This window comes from Podarcis melisellensis (genome assembly GCF_964234715.1).
Source record: "Podarcis melisellensis genome assembly, chromosome: 5".
Classification (NCBI taxonomy): Eukaryota; Metazoa; Chordata; class Lepidosauria; order Squamata; family Lacertidae; genus Podarcis; species Podarcis melisellensis.
The window spans coordinates 76,435,834-76,448,299 of record NC_138537.1 but is presented as its reverse complement, the minus strand read 5'-3'; the positions used below and the strand labels follow the sequence as shown (position 1 = coordinate 76,448,299).

Sequence of the window (12,466 nt, the reverse complement as noted above, 5' to 3'; positions counted from 1 at the left end):
AGATAACATTTTGTTTTAGCAGCCAAATGGTATGCGTGCTTGTTCAAGAAATAGATGGATTAACATGGAAAATGTGATTCACAATCTGTTTTTTCAGTGATTAAAATCAATCTAGTCTCAAAAATCTCTGTAAGACTGACACTTTTTGCAGAAAGAATTTCATAGTTCTATTCAGTCAATTATAGTTTGGCTGAAAGATTCAGCTGGCACGTTGTGAGAGAGATTACAAATCACAGTCTAGACTTCAGAGGAGATGTGCTGCTGCTTTTATTGTATGCCACATTAATGATCAAATGCATATTGCTTTAAGTTATGCAATACTGGAGCACTTCTGGGGATTCTTACATTTCTACTTGAAGCTCAATACACTTTGCTCTGAATTAAACATATCTACTACCAGGTCCATTAGTAGAAGTGTGCAGTCACACAACTATCTGTGGTTGAGGAAACAAAGTTTTTCACATTTAATAAATTCTTTTTAAAACAGCAGCTTCTTAATACTGTATTGCGGGAACAGTTGTGGAACTGATCACTTGCTGGTAATGTAGTAGTATGTAAATGAGTCTTATTTTTGGAGCAAAGATTCTAGAGCAGTGCAACACATTGCTGTATGCAGCAGAATATTTTCCTATTTCTGGAACACAAGTATAATCCTAGAATATCACAATACACACTATCATGACCATGCAAAAACAACGAACCAACCTAGGCTTGACCAGCTGCAAATAAGAATTGTCTCTAAGCAACTAGATAGGGAATCTTTACAAAGACTGGTTCTTTTAATTTTTATTTTAGGCCAGATACAGGTATATGTAGGCAGGTGGATTAGTAATTGCTTTGTGAGCTAATAACTTCAGTAGTATTGTTAGGTTAAACAGATGTGACTCACACAAGATTCAAGAATAATTTAGAATAATCAAGCCAGATATCTACATTTTGCACCTACAAAACTATTTTTTTAAATCAAGAATTCAACCTTGCCTTCGACTCATTTGCCACTCACTATTAACACTTCAGTTTGCTTTCTTAGTGATTACTAATTTTCAAACTGGTTTGTGCTCACCCTGGTTTCCTAGGTTTTAGATAATCTAATTTCAGTACGCTGAACAACAGTAAATGTGAAGTTCAAACAAGTATGCATTCCCAGATATGTATCCCAGAATCCCTAGTGCACACTGCAGACATCACTTTGGAATTTTTCCAGGCCATCTGTTTATAACGCAACAACTGTTCAGTTGTTGCTCATGTGTTGCAAGGAAGCCAAATGTTTTCCCTCAGGGAAGTGCTTGTATCTCAGGTATAATGCAATTACTATATACTGTGGCTGATAAAAATGTGATTCTTTAGCAACCTCGCAGCACCCTTCCAATGAGCAGTTCTGTCTGGAACATACTGTCTAAGTGTCCAGGGCATCTACCTGACAGCCAGGTCTTGTTTGCAGCTGGAACTCACCGGAACTCAGTTCTGGTACCTCTCAGGTGGGTGCCATTGCCATTATAAGGAGAACAAGGGAGGCATTCATGGTGAGTTCTGGCACCTCTTTTCTAGAAAATAGCACTACTGACAGCATCCATGGCATACAGGTGGTAAATAACTTCCTCCCCCTCATACTTGGTGTGTAGGTAACAACACACTACAACAGTCTACTTCAGGCGTGTCCAAAGTCTGTTTCGGTGGCCTAATACCTCCACAACTTCAATCCTAAAAAAAGCTCAACAACTTTGGTCAGCCCTCACGGCCCTTCACTTCATGAAATCTGGCCCCCTTTGAAAAAAGTTTGGACACCTCTGGTCTACTTGCAAAAGAAAAGAGGAAAAAGAAAACAAAACACTGGAGCTGAAAATGAGCTATCACAAGGAAATATGAAGATATGTCCAATGCCAGTTCTCTACACTACTTGGGAGCAATTCTTCACACTTAAGTGTAGGGGCACACCATACCAATACCTCGGTGAGCCACTTGTTATTTTAACACAGTGTTTTCTTTTTAGCCTATTCTATTAGTCCCTTTTTGCTCTGTTCTACCACTTCTTTGAATACTTCTCCAATAGCTTTCCCTCCTTTTCTTTCCACATACCATTCACGCTCTCTTCTCTCTCCGTAGTATAGCGCATCTGTCATCCCTACCAACACAGCTCTTTTTCTCAATTATCCATTCTTTTTGTTCCTGCAACCCATAGAGAAGGTGAGGGCAAATTTTTCAGGATTAAGAGGCACAATCAACAGGGGGAAATTGTTGGGAGCCAAATTTTGATGGTGGGTGGAGACACCTCTTTTCTGCCATCCATATCATGGCGGTACAATATCTCAGAACAAATGGGCTGCAATAATACCTCAACACAGAGCCTAGGAACCACACATTAAATATCCATATCGTAAATTAAAGTGTTCACAATATAGTTAATAATATTTAATATACACAATGCTTGTTCACAGACACCTACTGACCCCATCAATTGGTGCATCCCAAAGCTCAAATTTATCTGCACTATGGTATATTGTAGGCTACTAACAGAAGCAGGGACTAGGAGGAGGGGAAGAGGTGATATTCCTCTTTGAAGCTACAAACATGACGAGTACAGAATCCAATATACCGTATTTTTTGCCCTATATAGGACGCACTTTTTCCCCTCCAAAAATGAAGGGGAAATGTGTGTGCGTCCTATGGGGCTGGGGCGAATGCAGGCTTTCGCTGAAGCCTGGAGAGCAAGAGGGGTCGGTGCGCAACGACCCCTCTCACTCTCCAGGCTTCAGGAAGCTATCCGCAAGCCTTGCAAGCCAACGGGAGTTCCCGCGGGCTTGCAAGGCTTGCGGGCAGCAGCCTGCAGCGCAAAGCACGGGGTGCCCTCCGGAGGGCGCCCCATGATTCGCGCAGGTGTCGCAAGCCTTGCGGATAGCAGCCTGTTCTGGGGGCTGGGGTTGGGGGAAGCTCGGGCTTCCCCTGCCCCGCGGCTGGGGGGGGGGATAATTTTTTTTATTCATCCCCCCCCCAAAAAAAACCCGAGGTGTGTCCTATGGGCCGGTGCGCCCTATAGGGCGAAAAATACGGTATGCACATATACAAAAATCAGGAGCACCAAGTCCCTCTGCCAAACCTTTCCCATCTGGGTGGGATCTGCAAGGCAACAAGAGGAAATGAAAGATGTGGACTAGCCCAGCTTGCAGTGTGGCTCTGAACTATGAGAAAGGCTACGAAAAAAGGAGAGCCTTAGCTTGCTTGCAAAAGCCCTCTCCCAAATTGTGCAGCTACTTAGCCCAGGGCCTTTCAGAAAGCAGTATGAGAGAAGCACAATACTGATGGATAGGGGAGCATGCACATGCCTAACTCCCTCAATGAATGTGAGTAATGAAATGCTGTGATGAGGAATGTGGGATTTTAGTGGCATCTTGGGACACCCATGGGTACTGCTCAGAAGGCCTCTGAGGGTCATATGTACCTCATAGGTTGCTCACATGTGGCATAACGCTAATGTTTCAAGACTGCCAGTAATGACTGGACTATCTGTGCTTTCTCTCATGGCTTTAAACAGCAAAGATAAGTACCTAGATTGTATGGGGGGTGTTACCCACATGGAGTATCCTCAAGAGAAATTTACTTACCTGAGGACCCTTGCTACCTGCCTACGGTAAGAAAAAGTGGCAGGTTGTAATAGATTTTAATGGATCAACTTTCATTACCTTCAAATTTAAGAACATCAGTGGGCAAATATTTATACAGTGGTACCTCAGGTTATAGACGCTTCAGGTTACAGACTCCACTAACCCAGAAATAGTACCTTGGGTTAAGAACTTTGCTTCAGGATGAGAACAGAAATCGTGTGGGTGGCGGCAGCGGGAGGCCCCATTAGCCAAAGTGGTACCTCAGGTTAAGAACAGTTTCAGCTTAAGAACGGACCTCCAGAACGAATTAAGTTCTTAACCCGAGGTACCACTGTATACACTGCTAATTAATATACGGTACATATTACATGAGAGAAGTAACAGCACAATCCTACACATGTCTATGTGAAAATTAGGTCCTCAAAGTTCAATGACAGTTATTATCTGGGATGTGTGTTAGCTAGACCTATTTACTAGGGAGTAAGCTCTATTAAAGGGACGCAGGTGGCGCTGTGGGTTAAAGCCTCAGCGCCTAGGACTTGCCGATCGAAAGGTCGGCGGTTCGAATCCCTGCGGCGGGGTGCGCTCCCGCTGCTCGGTCCCAGCGCCTGCCAACCTAGCAGTTCGAAAGCACCTCCGGGTGCAAGTAGATAAATAGGGACCGCTTACCAGCGGGAAGGTAAACGGCGTTTCCGTGTGCGGCTCTGGCTCGCCAGAGCAGGGATGTCACGCTGGCCACGTGACCCGGAAGTGTCTTCGGACAGCGCTGGCCCCTGGCCTCTTAAGTGAGATGGGCGCACAACCCCAGAGTCTGTCAAGACTGGCCCGCACGGGCAGGGGTACCTTTACCTTTACCTTTAAGCTCTATTAAACACGCTGGGACTTTCTTCTGAGTAAATATGTGTAGGAATGAACTATAAACAACATATTTTACTCATGAAGTACAGTATTCCAAGTAGCCCAACTGAAATGATGGAACTTTAAAAAACAAAAAAAACACCAAGTTCAGTGAATTTGTTTAGAATAAAGTTACACTGCTAGAACATAAAGTTACATTGCAGCAGGCAACTTGCTCCAAAGCTTACGAAGTTTTACCAATTATATATTGAATGTATCTTTCTTCTCCTTAAAACCCATTGACCTGCAAACTAAATAGTCTTGAGGATGGCCTTCAAAAACATACCCCCTTAATCTTCTTTTTGTTATGATGAAAATACCTTTAATCTCTCTCACACACACTTTCAGCCTAACTTTTATCCTGCTTCAGAGGGAGCTTTAGCAGAAGGAGTTGCAAATTCAGAAAACACAATTTAGGCCCAAAACAATGCTAGTCAGAATATTCCATCAGAAAACATGTTCAACCTTTAAGATCTCACTCCACTGCTTCTTCAGAACGTTCAATAACTATACCTTAAAAAACTTTGTGCACTTGAAAGTTATTGTCAAGAAGCTAACATTCTGCAGTAAGAAAGCTTCATTTTCTACAGTATATATTTAATGTAAGAACACTAGTTTTGTGATCATAAGATGACAGAAAGACTTAAACTAAGGACCCGCAGCAAAATGTTTCAGCATAGGGGTACTCCTTTTCAGGATTTGAGCTGAACAACGATTCTCCCAGAATGCTCCATTTCATTTCTTCATCACCACCCCTGTTAGCCAGCACTGAATATCCACTGACCATGTTCAGTCCTCATTGGGCTATTTCGTGGGTTCTTCCCAGGCCCATTTGAGCTAATGGAATAATGCCTCACCAAACCTTGGCTCCTCTCCACCCCTGGAAGCCTGCTGATACCTTCCTCTTGTAAACAGATGGGTGCTGTTTGGCCTACCTAAAGGATCCACACTTAAGAGAACTGAGTTTATTATTAGAATTTGGGATTCACAGTAGTTCTCAGGAACTGATTCACAAAACTGCCGTTCAAAAATTAATGATATGTATTGGCCATCTGAACAACATGCCTTCACATACAAGAAACAACATGTATCAAAACCAAGCCTTAGGCAAAGGCAACTACAGTAGGTGCACTTTTACATATCAGATCAATACAAAAACTCTCATGCTTCTTAAAACGATGGAAAAGATACACAGATGTGATGTAGTATTTACACAGTTCAAATAATTGAACATAGTTGCTAAATGCATGAAAAGTAGAACAATAACCCTCAACACCTTATTTAATTTCAAGGAACCAAGCTGCAATCTTTAAACTATTAGGCATATATAACCCTAATTCACTTACTTGGAGGCAAACTACATTCAAATTAACTGGGCACAGCCAAGTCTAGTGTGAAGGAGTGTAATTGGTATGAATGCTTTTGATAGATTTGTGCATTACAGTCTAAATATGAATAAATCACAAAATATATTGATCTAGCATTCAAACAACTGAATCCACTGTGTGGATTTAGTTTGGGGTTTTTTGCACCAATTTGTTTTGAGCTTGGAGGAGTATATTTCAAAAACTGCAGGACCCAAACTTAATAAATGCAATTGTCTTCTCTGTTAACTTCACATTGATTTTTAAATCCTATACAACAGAGAACTAGGATCAGGACTTCTGGTGTGGTGCCAGTTCAAGGCATCTGCAAGTCAAGTCATGTACTTGGAATAGAAAATACACCTGTTAAACTCTCATAAACATAACTAACTGGAGAGTTCTAATTCACATGAATTGTTATGACAAAATGTAAAAAGAAAACGCTACAGTGAATTTAACACAGTGGTGGCCAACCAACAAACAAGTTCACTTGGTGGACTTTCCACCTCTTGTCTAAAGAGTGAGTGCTAGGCAGGGAGGCAGAAGTGCACAGAAATGCCAAAACTGGGCAAAAGGACCCAAGTACATCTTAACATCCCACTTCCTGAACCACTTTTGGAACCCATGTTGCAGATTGGCTATCCAATGATTTAGAACATACTTGTGAAACATTTAGCTACAATAGCTGTCTATTATAAACTATTTTCTTTCCTTGTATCACAGAACTTTAATTTTATAGAACTGTATTGGAAGACAGGAGTGCCTGGTGTGCTCTGGTCCATGGGGTCACGAAGAGTCCGGCACGACTAAACAACAACAACATTACCAACCCATTTCTTTTACTTTTTTTCCTTTTACAGAACCAATGATATATCATCATACTGGACTTATCAAACCAGATGTATCAATTTTCACCATACAAAAAACAGCTAGTCACAAATGAATGTCTTGCCTCATTAAAGCTAATTTATTCCTGGATATGTGACTGAACAAAACAGGTGCTACAACCACCACATTCAAACACCAAAACCTAAAACTTCCAGAGACACTGAGGTTGCAATCCTGCAAGTAAGCTCCATTGAATTCAAAAGGACTTGTGAGTAGACATAGCCATCACTGCACTGCTGTACAAATTTTAGTAGGAGATTTATACTTTACATTTTATAAAATTTCATTTTTCAAAAACTGGCAGTCCACTGCTTGGAACCAAGGCCCACTGATCTTATTTCCAACCAAGTCAAATGTGCCAAGAAGTAACTGCAACTGCTACTGGGTTACCTAGTCACTGTAATATTGAATACACTGCAGAAAAGTAGCACACACCGCACTACTGCAGCTTGATTAACACTTCTAATTATGACGGCTATCAACTCCTTTAATATTTATTCCTTATTTTGGTGGCTGCAGTGGAAAGGATATTAAGTAATTCTGTTAATTAAAAATCAACACTACAAATGAAGGGCCTCTCCCCTAAGTAAGTAGCACCACTCACTCCAGGAAGACAACCAAGCGCAAAAACTTACACCAGGATCGGAAACGGAAAGGTGAGAAAGGGCAACTTAAAAGTGCCAAAAGGCTCCTAGCAAACGATCAATCCCAGGACTCTCAAAAAAGAAAAAAAAAGACCCCCTTCTCCAAATGGTAGCAGGCAGAGAAGAGAAGCAGCAATGGAAAAGACCTATTGTTAGCTGGCCATTTCCACCGCTAGCAAACAGCTCAGGCCGAGTTATTTAATTAGTTAAACCTGGGACTTATTTTTTTTAAAGTTATGTAGTGAGACACAGCGGGCCGCTTTTTTGGGGGGGGGTGTGGAATTGGAGGCGTCGATTCTCTGTCGACACCAAGAACTCCGGGGCCGGCCGACTTCGCTTCTCTTCAGCAGCCCGATCCTATACTTAATCCGGAGTGAACCCCACCGAGCTGAACGGTGCGCACCACCCGCTTTAAGGAAGCCTTTCTTAAGTTTTAACCTATTATCGTGCGAGTGGCTGGGGCAACCCAGTCAGATGGGTGGGGGTACAAATAAAAATGTATTATTATTAAATTCAAGACGGGGAGGGCAGCCTTTCCGTCAGGGCCACCGGCCAGGCCTCCTCTGCACCGCTTGCGAGGGGGAAGCAAACGCCCTCACGTCCACACGTCTCCCCTTTCAGACGAGGAGGCGGGAGGGCGAAACCCGAGGGAGGCCTGCCTGCGGACTCCACACCTTCCCCCGCCGCCATTTAGTCGCCTCCCTCACCTATCTCCCCTCCTTCCCCGCCGCCACACACCGCGCCCCACTCACCCTCGTCGGGGGCCCGTCATCCTCCTGGCCAAGGGGTTTCCTTTCTGCCCCCCACCGGAGCGGTCCGAGCTTGAGAGGCGGCTCAAGAGGGTCGTCGTTTGGGGAGGGGAGAAGAAGGCGCCCTCCGCCTCCTCACCGCCGCTTCGGCCTTGCGACGCGGCTCTGGGCTAGACGGCGGGAGGCGGGGAGCCGAGAGGGTGGCTGGGCTGCCCCACAACACACAGGCGCGCAGGCCTCTCTCTCTCTCGCCTCCCGCTCACTCGACGCCCGGGCTCGCCGTTCCCCTCAGATCCGCGCGCGTGCGCATGAGAGTGCCCTAGGCGCGCGAGAGCGAGATATATATATATAATTGGTCAGAGGGGTGAGCGAAGACGACGAAGGGGCTTCTCGGGAGCGAGCGAGCACCCGGATTATTCCAATCACGGCCGCTGCCTCTGAAAGCAGCTCCAGCAGCAGCAGCAGCAGCAGCAGCCGCCACGGAACGGGAGGCGGGGAGAAGAGAAGAGAGGCGGCAGGGCGTCCAATAGGAGGCCGAGGAGGGGGCGCGCGCTCCCTCGCGCGCGCGCGCAGGGGAATAAAAAAAGGAGGTGCGGGAGGGGGGAGAGGATACGGGCGCCGCCGCGCGCTCTTTCTCCTCGCTGGCAGGCACCGTCGAGGTGTCTGTCTGTCTCGCTCTGGCTCCCGTTCTCTCCTCGCGTTTCCTCGACGGATACCCGCCGAATAAGACCAGCCTTAGTTCGCCGCCGTGTTGCTCCTTCTTTTCCTTGCCTAGTACGGGCAGCAACCTGGGCTCGTTCGGCGGCGCTCGGCACCTCCCCGCCCCTCCTCCCGAAGGAGCGGCCGAACGCGCGGCGGAGATTGCCGAAGGGCCCGAGGCGCTGTGGAGAAGGGGGGGCGGGGGAACATTCCTCCGCCATCTCCCTTCTCTGGAAACCCTCGACGAGGGTGGGGACTCGTTCCCTTACTGCACCAAATCTCCTCACCTACCTGATACGTGGAGAGGGAGTGTCGGATTTACGTATAAGCTAAACAAGCTATAGCTTAGGGCCCCACTCTCTTGGGGGGCCCCAAAAAAAATTTAAAGAGGGGAAAAAAACCTGGATGTACATTTCCAAAATAAAAGATAAAAAAACAAATAAAATAAAACCTACCTACAGCGACAGTGTTTTGTGTTTTGTAGGCTCCTATGATGTAAGTAATGGGCACCGCCTGCTCCCTAAAATATCACTGGTTTGCTCATTTCTATATATAGGGTGCCTACATTCTGCATGGACTGGTTGTATGGGCAACATGTGCAAAAGCTTTAAATACCTATTAGGTCCATATAGCATACATTCAACGCAAAAAACAACAAAACCATTTTGTTGTTGGCAAAGGAGAGCTGGACATATAAAGGGCCCCATTCCCTTCAGTACCTTAGGGCCTCATGGAACCTAAACTTGGCCCTGAGTCTCCCTGATGTGATTCAGTCCAATATCCACCCCCCACCCCAATTTGGTATTACAGGATGCAGAAAACGTTGACGGAGCGTGTCTGCCGTCGTTTGTTGAAGCCATGTTTCCTGTGAGAGTTGTGAATGTGAATGCTGCCCTTCCACCTTGTTTGCAAGGTGCTGCCAACGCACCTGTACGCATATAGGATTGTAGAGTTTGGATGGGGGCACCCAGAGTAATCTAGTCCAACCCCCTGCAATGCAGGAATCATTGGGCCCCATGTGGTGCTTAAGATCCACAACCCTGAGATTAATAAGAGTGATGCTCTACAGACCGAGCTATCCCAGCTGTCCCACCCTGTATAGACATTTCCCCAATTGACACATAATGCTCTGTGTGTGGGTGTGCAATTCTGGTCACCACACCTCAAAAGGGATTTGTGAAGCCGGGAGAAGTGCAGAAAGCAACCCAAAATGAGGGAAGCAAGTTAATTCCCCTGTGAAGGAAGGAAGGCTGGTTCTGGCCCTTTCAGCTTGGAAAAAGCAGGAAATCAAAGAGAGCCTAGGAGCCAATTCCTAGGGGCCAAGTTGGCTCCTTCAGCCCACCCACCCCCAATGAAATATTTGAGGTGGCCGGGCCCCCACAATGTTAATGGGCATTGCCATTCAAATACTGTGTGTGCACCGCATCTTGTGATCAATTTTGCAAGGCAGGGCTAATTGCACCCCCACCCCTATTTTATTCAAGTTGGCACCCTTGAAAGGGAGGGCAAGGCTTGACCAAAGGCATAGAAAAACGCTGCACAGTGTGAAGAAAAGTGAATTGTGAGATCCTGGAATGAGGCCTGGATTGTCCAATGAAGTTGAATGGTGGGAGATTCTTCACGCAGCCCATAGTTGAACCTAGAAATTGCTGTCACAAGATTTAGAGACAAGCCCCCAAAACTGTGTTTTAAAGCACCATTGATGTTCCATCTGTTGCTGCTAGGGTGGTACAGTGGAACTTAAATTTGATCAGTGAGGATGATACAAAAGTCTCTGAGATATGTAAGACCCACATTATTTAAAGGTTTATAGGTCGATAACGAGTGCCATGAAATATTCTTAGAAGCCAAGGATCTTTTAAAATATGCAGTGGATTCCTGGGTTGTCAGTGATGTCAAGCAAAACATTTACGTATTGTTATTTCCCACTCCCTCTTTTGTTATACTTATGACATAATGTTGATCTCATTATAAGAAAACTCATTACCCCAGAGTTTGATTAATCCTATCTTACTGGACTAACTTCTGTAGGTCAAACAATTATCATTAACGACAAAGCTTGCATCCATGAGACCCATTTCTGGTTTGCATTTACCATATATTACCATTTTTATGTATATTTTATGTAAGCTGCTTAGGGCTTTTGATGATTAAGTATTATATAAGTAATAAATTAAGTCTTCTCCCACTGCGCCTGCTTTTTCTTCAAACATTGTGGCCAACTTGCAGTGCAACTGGCTCAAGAGAAGGGAAGGAAATAGGTGTACATGCACATATGTGCATGCAAGGTTGATATCCCAGCACAATTGGGGGGGGGCTTTCCTTTTCTTGCCTAATGCTCAAGAATGGTTGTGTCTAGCTGCAAATGCAGCATTGCTCTGCTACTTGGAATGTCACCAGCCAGTCACCCACCCACCCCTGACAGGTAAGCTCACCAGCAGATGAAGGGGCCTACCAGAGGATACTTTGCACTTGCTCCCTTCAAACCTGGTGTCAGCCATGTGTGTGCAATCTAGAGTGGGAAAGCTTTTTGGCTCAGTGGGCCAGATATGTATCTCCTCCCACTCCACTAGCCAACTTTAACAGATGTCGTCATAGCAATGTGCAATCCTTTCCCCTCCTACTGCTCTACCCCCCTGCAGTTCACCTCCCCAGCCACATTTTCCACAGTGGATGTCCCTAAAAGCGTGCCCCAAAATTCTGGGCGTGGGAACTGCTACGTGTTAAACTTCTCCTCTGCAAATGCCAACCCCCCCCCCCGACCGACATTTTGCAGAAGCTTCTTCTCTGCAAATGCCAGCCCTGGTGCTGCCATTTTGCAGAAGAGAAGCATCTTCGCTGCCAAACTAGTTTCATCCCTTGCAAGTTATTAGCACGAGTGTCTTCACTCACTTCAGTGAGGGGGGCAGTTCACACAGTGCTCTCAGGGTCAAGCCAACAGTGTTTGGGATTGCACAAATAATCCTATTTAGCAGTTTTAAGGTTTCTAGACTGCATTCTGCATTCTGGGGCAGTTTAGAGGCACAGGCCTCTTTGTGTGGGTGGGTGTGGAAGAGTTGTTCAGATTATCCTGTGCTGAGATAGTATGCTCAAGGGGATCTTCTGTATCTTCAAAGTAAACTAGGTGTGTTTCTAGTGCTAAGGTGGCAGATCAATGAAAGACAAAGAACAATTCCTGTTGCATTGGGGTAGGGGTGAGGTTTTTTTTAAAGGGGCGGGGGAGGAATAAAGCAGAGTGAATTTGGGTAATCAAGTGACCTTTATGTTTAGGAATGCTATTTTATTATAGAAGAGTTCTTTCAAAACATGACAGTTCTATAAAGTACATTAATTTTATTTTCATTATTTCAGATATCCCTGGCTTGATAATCTCCATTGAAACACCAATTTCACATGGTTTGTTCCCCTACCACATTAATATATATATATATATAGAGAGAGAGAGAGAGAGAGAGAGAGAGAGAGAGAGAGAGAGAGAGAGAGAAAGAAAAGCCTCATGTGGGTATGCTGCAGACAGCATTAGAAAGTGTCGTTGCGGTTTTGGCAGCAAATGTTGTGAAAGTGAGTTGCATTGTCTGTGAAATCTACTGTAGAAGAACTCTTAGGTTGTGCTAACATGCTTTCTC

The 12,466-nt window shown here is 45.0% G+C and overlaps 1 protein-coding gene across 1 annotated transcript in view; it reads right to left on the bottom strand.

Annotated features, from left to right (window-relative positions):
- The window catches only part of BMPR1A (bone morphogenetic protein receptor type 1A), a 52,774-nt gene extending 44,143 nt beyond the window's left edge, over window positions 1-8,631 (bottom strand). The window contains exon 1 of the mRNA XM_081913699.1: window positions 8,145-8,631. The gene's annotated coding sequence lies outside the window, so the exon portion shown is untranslated. The remainder of the gene's footprint in view (window positions 1-8,144) is intronic.
- Between the last annotated feature and the right edge of the window lie 3,835 nt (window positions 8,632-12,466).